Raw genomic sequence first — 10,203 nt, 5'->3', positions numbered from 1 at the left:
CCATTATTTTGTGTTTCACAAAATTTGTACGGGTTATGTAGAACTAAAACCATTATTTTGTGTTTCACAAAACCTGTACGGGTTATGAAGACATAATAATGTATGCTTGTAAACTTAGCATTTACTACACATATGTATAGACATACATATATAATATGTGTTTATGTATGTATGTATGTATGTATATATGCATATCTATAGTTATATATACATATGTTTATATAGATATATGTATATATGTTTGTATACGTGCATGTCTCTCTTCTATTCCTCTCTCTCGTCTTCCTTCCCCCATCATTGTCTTTGTCTATTATGAGCCCTAATTATCCTCCTTGAGTTCTATCTCATCTCTCTCCCCCTCACACTTCTCTCTCTGTTGAGTCTCTCACCTTTTTCTCCTTCTTGTTCTCTCTCCACCTCATGTCTCTCACCCTCTCTCTCTCTCTCTCTCTCTCTCTCTCTCTCTCTCTCTCTCTCTCTCTCTCTCTCTCTCTTCCCAATCTCCCTCTCCCCCTCTCCTTTTCCCAATCTCCATCTCTCTCTCTCTCTCTCTCTCTCTCTCTCTCTCTCTCTCTCTCTCTCTCTCTCTCTCTCTCTCTCTCTCTCTCTCTCTCTCTCTCTCTCTCTCTCTCTCTACTTGGTTCCTAGTTATGTAGATCTAAGTCCAAAACGTCTAGTTCTACATAACCCGTACAGGTTATGAGAAATTGTGAATGTTCACATTAGGTTTCGGGTTATGGGAAAATCTTAATATATTTTAGTCCCAACAGCCTAAAAACCAACATTGCAAGTTGTTTGAAGGCACCACTGCTTTTGCACATGATTTTTTGGGATAGTAACAGTAAGGTTTTCATATTTTTTGTCACTTTTGCTTTGAAATGATTGATTTATCTTGTATATTGGATTGTTTTTGAAGTTAATTTATTATTGTTACTTTAGATTATAACAAAGTGATGATCATTTGTTGTTTTTTTGCTATTTGATTGTGGATTGTCATCATGATGTTATGTGTAGGACAATGGGAAAGAACAAGAGAGGAACGAATGAACAAAGAGAGGCAACAAAGGAAAGACAAAGGGAGTGTATGAGGAGATTACGTGAAGGTATGTCATCTAATGCACCTAATGAAATTGATGAACATTCAACAATTGAAATTGATGTGATGAATGCACCAAATCAAAATGATCAACATACCAAATGTATATGATGAATGCACCTAATGAATTCAATGAACATAGACCGTTTGAAAATGATTCGGTGAATGCACATGTTAATAAAATTGAAGAAGATATACCATTTGAATTTGATGTGATCAATGCACATAATGTACTTAATGAAAACAAAGAGTGTGCACCAATCTTAACACCTCTTAGAATAATTCGTAGAAAACCAAAGTTCCTAATAGACATTGACGAAAATATTGTGAAGCCAATGCATGATAAAATTTCCGAAAGAACTTGTAGAAGAACTATTAGAAGAATTCAGAATAACTATTTTGAAAACTTAAATCAAAGTGGAAGATGTCAATTAGTTGTTGAAATGATTAACAATCTGAAATTTAGAGAGACAATGAAAATTTTGGGGTTAAGAACATTCGAAAATAATAGTGAAAGAACCATTGCGAGAAATATTTTTGATGCATACCAAGCCATTGGTTCGAAATCGTGCACTAAAGATGCTAATGTTACTCGACGTGTCCTCACATCAACCATAATGGGAAAGAAAATGAAAAAAATTTGTTTAATAATCAAAACAAGCAAGTCATTAAGGATAACTAGAGCCACATTACACTATACCTTAGAGAGGCGAGAGAAAATCGAGGATCCTAACAATAATTCTCTTTGGGCATCCTTGGGTAGACTCCCATGCAAGGACAAGGTTGTTGTTGATGCACTAAGAATGTTAATTGACAAATATTGGCATGACAACACAAGGGTTTCACCAACCAAAGAGATGTTGTTAGAAGGTGAATTGGAATTAGAAATCGTGAGCCACATCCAAAACACTATTTAGATACAACTCAAACACAATTTTATGAAAGGTTTCTTCAAAGCTTTCATCAGATTAAAATTATTCAAAGATTTTTTGAGATGACAAAACCATTTTATGTTAAGATTAATCATGCACGTACTACATGTTGTTGTAGGGTCCATGTTGAATTTTCCATGCATTATGATATTTATCGCTATATATGTTGTACTTTGCACACTAATGATGTTTTGTAGGAATGTGGTCTACAAGCACCTCCTAAGTCACCGAGAGAATTTATTTCAAGTGTACTATGTAGACGAGATGATGGGTGCATTTACTATAAGATGATGTGTTTGAGAGGTTTGTGTCCTACATGTGGCAGTTTGCAACAGTTGCATAGATGCCTACATCTAGATAGCACACATGAAATTGGTAAGGAAATAGTTTCTATTGGAAAATACAAGTTAGTCACATATGGTGTTAAAGATGGAAAAGAATTAAAGAGGTGTGAGTTAGTGAAAAGGGATATATGTGTAGCTGATTTTATGACGATGTTTCAAGAGAAACTAGTGTATGAGTACATAGGTCACACACATAGAGTTGGGTGGTTAGATGAGCAATTCAAGTTGTATAAGGACACTTTCCCCCTTGGCACTATTGTCTTTGTCATTGATTTTGCTGAGAATTATACACTAAAGCCACAAAATGAAGTACAATCTATGTATTACCACTCTACACAAGTTACGATTTTTGTACACATAGCATTCATGCATGCACATGATAGCACCGAGGAGGATAGAAAGGTTATAAAAGAATATCACTTCTATATCAGCGATGATCATACTCATTCCTCAGAGTTTGTGCAAGGATGCTTTACAATCTTCTAAGGGTTAAATATTCTTCATTACTCAAACCTTCTTGTTGCAACAAATATTCATTTGATTAAATATCGTTGTAGACCTCTTAACAAGGATTTATGGAAAGTTCATGAATCTGACCACGAGGCAATAATTGAGACACTAAGGGTTAGAGTTGATCCATAAGGATCACTTGATTGATTTTGGGCCATCTAGAAGAATAATTCTACAATATGGTAGAATAATTTTGATAATTTTGTATATATCTTTTGTGAAACATTATAACTTCGCTTTTTTGGATGTGCTCTACATGCATATGAGTTGTAATGTGCATATGCAGATGCCAAATTTTGTATATAAAAACATCAATGAGTTGTAGTGTGCATATCTAGATGCTAAATTTTGTATAAAAAAACAACAATGAGTTGTAATGTGCATATCTAGATGCTAAATTTTGTATAAAAAAACAACAACAATTTGTAATTTGCATATTTAGATGAAAAATTTTGTGTATATAAACAGTAATGAGCTTGATCATTTATATTAGATGCCAAATTTTATATATAAAAATGCCCATGGGGCTGATTTGCAAATTTTGAGAGCCCAAATTTGTACCATTTGATTATAAATACATTTGTAATAAATTTGTACCATTTGATTATAAATTTGTACTATTTGATTATAAATAACTGTGTATGATTCTGACATATGTTAAATAACTTGCAAATGGGTATCTGAATATGCAAAAAAAATTCCAAGTGTTTTGGGAAAGTTTTGAGTTGTTGAATTACCCGATTTGGAGGGCTAGTAGGAATAAGCCTCCTAAGTGCAATTTTGTGTATTGGGAAGTGAACCAGTCAACTTGGACATGTGGAACCTTGTGTCAGGGTTTCATAGGTGTGCTAAACCCCTAAGTTATATTTAGTTAAGTCGTTGAAGTTGAAAACCCCATTTGAGTGGTTGGTTGATGCCTTGAGAGTGCATTGAGACAAGGTGTGAAAGGGTGAGAAACATAGTATTGGATGATTGGAAATTGATTCTCTTCAGGTCAATTGAGAGTGATTAGAAGAAGGCATAAGTCTTTGCATCAATAAGTGCCACGGTGTCCGAATTACATGATGTCAAAGTTTGACCATTTTTTCCACTTTGAGCGCTCAAGGGAAAGCATCGCTACGAGGTAGCTCGGAACGATCGAACGTCTTGGGGAGTACGACAAGGAACACCTAGTGTCAACCCAGCCATCCAAACACACTTACGTAGATGGTTCATTCCCATGACAAGAAGAATGAAAGATGCACTATTATGCCACCTTTCACTAAAAGTTTTTGACGATTTTCGATGCGACAGAAAAAATCTCACCACAACAAAACATAATCAAGTTGTCTGAAACCGAGAGAGGATTTTTTAGGCATCGACAACATGACCCTGTAGGTTTGAATGAATCATCCATAAGTGCCATAGTCTCCGAGTTACGCAATGTCAAAGTTTGATCAGTTTTTCCATTTTGAGCGCTCAAGGGAAAGCGTCACTACAAGGTGGCTCTAAGCGATCAAATGTCTTGGGGAGAGAGACAAGGGCATACCTAGTGTAAATCCGGTCATCTGGATGTGCTCGCACTGACGTTTCATTCCCACGATGAGAATAATGAAAGATGCACTATTTTGCCACCTCTCACTGACAGTTTTTGACGATTTTTGATGAGACAAAAAAAATCTCACCACAAGACAACAGAATTGAGTTGTTTGAAACTGAGAGAGACTTTTCTAGGCAGAGACAACACAACATCATAGGTTCAAATGAATTGTCCATAAGTGCCAGGGTCTTTGAGTTACATGACATCAAAGTTTGACCATTTTTTCCACTTTGAGCGCTCAAGGGAAAGCGTCGCTATGAGGTGGCTCGAAACGATCGGACACCTTTGGGAGCAAGACAAGGGCACACCTAGCATAAACCCAACCACCCAGATGTGCTTGCACTGACGGTTTGTTCCCATGACAAGAAAAATGAAAGATGCACTATTTTTCCACCTCTCACTAACGGTTTTTGACAGTTTTTGATGCGACATAAAAAATCTCACCACAAGAAAATGAAATCGAGTTGTCTAAAATCAAGAGAGGCTTTTTTAGGAAGTGACAACACGACCCCGTAGGTTTGAATGAATCATCCATAAGTGCCACGGTATCCAAGTTACACGACATCAAAGTTTGAGCATTTTTTCCACTTTGAGTGCTCAAGGGAAAGTGTCGCTATGAGGTGGCTCGGAATGATCGGACGTCTTGGGGAGTGAGAGAATGGGACACCTAGCATAAACCCAGCCACCCAAACATGCTCACGTTGATGGGTTTTGATGTTTTTTGATGCGGAAAAAAGAATCTCACCACAAGAAAACAAAATCGAGTTGTCTGAAACCGAGAGAGGCTTTATTAGGTAGAGACAACACCACCCCATTGGTTTTGATGGCTCATCCATAAGTTCCATGGTCTCCAAGTTATGTGACATCAAAGTTTGACCATTTTTTCCACTTTGAGCGCTCAAGGGAAAGCGTCGCTACGAGGTGGCTCGGAACAATCAGACATCTTTAGGAGCGAGAAAAGGGCACACCTAGCGTAAACCCGGCCACCTAGACATACTCACACTGATGGTTTGTTCCCACGACAAGTAGAACGAAAGATGCACTATTTTGCCTCCTCTCACTAACGGTTTTTTACAGTTTTTGATGTGACAGAAAAAATCTCACCACAAGAAAATGAAATCGAGTTGTCTGAAACCAAGAGATACTTTTTAGGCAGAAACAACACAACCCCATAGGCTCAAACATCTCATCCATAAGTGCCATGGTCTGCGAGTCACACAATGTCAAAGTTTGGCCGTTTTTCCACTTTGAGCACTCAAGGGAAAGCGTTGCTATGAGGTGGCTTGGAACGATCGAACGTCTTGGGGAGCGAGACAAGGGCACACCTAGTGCAAAACCAACCACCCGGACATGCTCACATTGACGGTTTCATTCCCACGATGAGCAGATCGAAAGATGCACTATTTTGCCACCTCACTGATGGTTTTTGACGGTTTTTTATGCGACAGAAAAAATCTCACCACAAGAAAACGGAATCGAGTTGTCTGAAACTGATAGAGGATTTTTTAGGTAGAGACAATATGACCCCATAGGTTCAAACATTTTGTACATAAGGGTCACGGTCTCTGAGTTATGCAACGTCAAAATTTGACCATTTTTTCCACTTTGAGCACTCAAGGGAAAGCATCGCTATGAGGTGGCTCAAAAAAATCGGATGTCTTAGGGAGTGAGACAAGGGAAGACCTAGCATAAACCCAGCCACCCGGATGCACTCGCGTTGACGATTCGTTCCCACAAAAAGCAGAACAAAAGATGCACTCTTTTGCCACCTCTCACTAATGGTTTTTTACGAAAGAAGAGATAATTGGTTTGATTTTATGTTAAAATGATTTCTTCAACTCTTCTTTTATAGGTGATTTGGATGAATAGGTGTGTCTCTTACCCTAAGGCCGACTTGTTATGAAATAAAATTTAAATGAAAATCTTACCTAAACTGACTCATCCTTTGATAAATTTCAAATCTACATTGGGTGCTCAAATCTTGTCTTAATTGATTCTTGAAATGATGAACTTCGCTCCATAATATCAACTCCCGAAGTTATCTTGTTTTCTCTCAACTCATGAAGTAATAAAACTTCGCTCTCCTTGTTCAATACATGAAAACTTCACTCCGAAGCATGAGTTTATGAAATAATAACTTCACTCCAATCTCTTCATGCACGAAGTTTGCTCCTTATCTCGAACACATGAAGTAACAATTTTGTTCCTCCTTAGAAACCCTTGAAGTGAATGATTTTGCTCCTCTTAGGTCAAACATGAAGTAAAGAATTTCATTTGAAGCTCACAACTCTTAAAGTTATCAACTTCACTCATAAACACTGATTCATGAACCAAGAAACTTCGCTCAACTCTTTTGATACCTGAAATATGCATTTTGCTCCTAGTTGCTTGAAGCCGAAGTTCACTCCTAAACTCTCAAACTTGAAATTCACTCCAAAGGTGAAGTCATGAAGTAAAACTTTGAAATCCAAGACATACTCAAAGGTGAGGAAAATTATGAAAGAGCTAAAGATTACTTCATTGCACATTCAAATGTTCAAACTCATGCAGCTTACTTTCATCAATCCTCAAAAGGACTCAATCAAAATACACAATATCAGCATTACCGGTGTCAGTACTTGGGTATGTGGGTATACATAATATGAGCAACCTAGTTTAAAAGTATACATCATATGAGTTACATGTAATGAACAAATTGGATAACATTTCAAGACATATACACAATGAACAAGTTTGATCACATTTCAATAGCAAATAACTAAGTTTCAAGAATATCAATTTTCATATATATCAATGAACAAATTGAATCAAATATCAAGTTTCATATATATCAAAATGAACAATAATCGTGTACATATCAAAAAATGGCATAGATTCCAAATCAATAATAGTTACAAAAATGTGGCATGTGCCATGTCTATCAAAGTTGATATATACATATACAAATGTTGAATATATAAAAAAATTGGTCCTTCAATGACCACAACTACAACTATATGTCTCTATTGGTATCTATGAATGTGGTGGATCATCAAAATCGAGCCTCTTTGAAATAGTACATGGCTCTGCAGGTGGCTGCACAAGGACAATTCAAATGTCGAATCGGATATATTTTCTCAATATAACATCAAAATAACTAAACACTGAACTCTAAATTGTTTGAAGTTGAAATGTTGATTACCTCATCTCTATCTTCTGCAATTGGGTGAGGCTAAGGATCCGTGGGATATCTTGAAGGGGGTTGTAACTGGTAAAACAACATTAATACAAGTTAATAACATATATGTCAAATAACACATAATAACTAAAAATGAATAGACTTAAAAACTAAAGCATACCGGAGCCTCAGATGGATGTGCTATGGTCGTAGGAGGCAAAGTCATAGATGAATCAGTTAGGATCATTTCCTATATCCATGGTAAGTGATCCAAAAGGAGTTAACAAGAGGGTTTAAACTCCATTGTGCACTTAGTGAAAAGGAGTTGATCTAAGACAAACATACATTTTCCCTTTATCGTGTTTGATCCCATATTATACGTGTAGGACTTCTAATGAAATGGAATGGTAGAACATCAGTAGGAAGTTTGGAAGGGGGCTATGATAGGTTAAAGACAAATATACAAGTTAATAAACCAAATTTGTTGACAAACTAGATAGAACAAATATTTTTAACATATGTATAACAAATGCACACCGAAGCCTCGTATAGTTCTCCTGTAACCTTAGGAGGCCTAGTTGAATCTAATGCAGCTATTACCATTTCCTGTATGAAAAATGATAACATATGATATAGACATAATAGGATTTGGTTATTTCGAACAAGCAAGAATGCAATCCAAAGTGAATATGAAGATATCACCTCTTCCCTCTGCTTAACCTCATCGACATCAGGTGCATTCATTAATTCTGTAAAACACATATGTTTATGTATATAGAACAAATAAATTAAGTGCATTTATCAATATCTACATATACATGTTTAATCATAATACATTTCAACAAATGAATTTAAATTATACTAAATTACCTTCTATCATTTGGGTGTCTAGGAGGATATCTTTTTCTGCCTCGGAGTGATAGAGGATGGCTTTCTCACACGAGATATCCTCGAGGCAGGTGGGCTAAACTAACAAAAAAAAATTAACATAAGGGAAAAGAGCATGTATTTAATATATCAATTAAGTCAAAAATATATAAATCTAAATGGTACCACATAGCTATCTTGGCCAAAGTCAATGGCCGAAAGCATGATATCATCAAGTTGGGACATCTCAGCCCCTGATAAGTCCTATAAAACACCAAGTAATGATACATATAATTAACAAAATATATTTTGAAACCAATGTATTATTATATTTTTAACAAATTTACAAATCTTTACCTTTGGTGGAAAAACTACTCATGACCGTGGAGTCGACTGAAAAGTATGTGGTGTACTCCCACCACCTGCTTCACCCTGCAATGCATTTTATTTTGTAGCGTCCTAAAATTGTGACACTTGCAATTTTGACTGCATTTGGGTCTTCATGATGGGGGCGCAACGTTGAGCTTGAATGGAGACCCCGAAACCTGCTTGCGACATCAAAAACTGCATATTTCTGTACCTTGGCCTGATCCTTCCTTGCACCCTGCTGTCCCGGGAGGTGGGACCATGGTGCCCAGCGCCCTGGTCCCTGGCCCTATTTTGGGCCCAGTCTCTTGTTGGGCATCGGGTCTTTAAGTTTGCAATTTGGAAAGTATTGTTCCTAGGTTGACCTAAGGTCGGAAAAATCAGTCTCCTAACCCTAATTGACAAGTATATAAACTACTTTTCCTCTCCTAGAAAGGGAGGAAGAAAAGAAGCAAGAGCAAGACGCGAAAGCGATATTCTAACATTCAAACATTCAAGCATTCAAGCATCCCTTCAAGCAATTGAGTATTCTAAGTCTCCATTCAAGGCTAGGTGTTGCATTCAAGACAAGGATTCAACCATTGAAGAGGAGATCACTTACAACATATAACATCATTACACCTTCGCATGTAAGAATACAAACATTCTTACAACAAGGTATCAGTACTTGTTTACATTAGAAACATTTACATTTACAGCATTCTCATTTCTTGGTTAATTCCAAAACCGGGGTTTGACCTAAAGACAAACCCCTAATCCCTAACCCCCCAATCGTCCTCTCTTTTCTGTGTGTAGGTTGCAGGTACGCGGCTGTAATTGAAGATCTGGAATCCTTGTGCAGAGACGAATAGATCCCCCTTTGTTTCATAGATTTTTTGGAGGACCGTGTGCACTCCGGGCGCCATCGTCCCATCAACTTTCACTCAAATTTGTAGGACAGCATCGTCTCGACATTTTACTGCTAATTTCAGGTCCGCAACTTCATCCCGTATCCCTATCTCTATTTATAAGCAAATCTTTCCTACTTTACATGCATTCCTAGTTCAATCATTCTATCTACATTCTTTACAAAAGAGGGTATCCTTGATGTCTTAACCCTTGAAACTCATTTAGAATCTAGTCTTGCATTGTGTGAGATTGGATCTTGTGGGTTTCAACCCCTCTTTTGAATGTAAAGTCTCTCCTAAGTGAAAACCATCAACCCTAGTGACCCTCCTTTCTCTCTCCTTGGAGTGGGGGGGGGGGAACATCTAGGGTTCGATTTTCCGCTTTACATTTTGGTGAACCTGACGTGAACATCCTAATTCTGATTATTCATGGTTAGATCTAAAATTTTTTTGCTTCCTTAATTA

Source organism: Cryptomeria japonica, chromosome 5 (genome assembly GCF_030272615.1).
Source record: "Cryptomeria japonica chromosome 5, Sugi_1.0, whole genome shotgun sequence".
NCBI classification, from domain to species: Eukaryota; Viridiplantae; Streptophyta; class Pinopsida; order Cupressales; family Cupressaceae; genus Cryptomeria; species Cryptomeria japonica.
Note: the sequence above shows the minus strand (reverse complement) of the source record.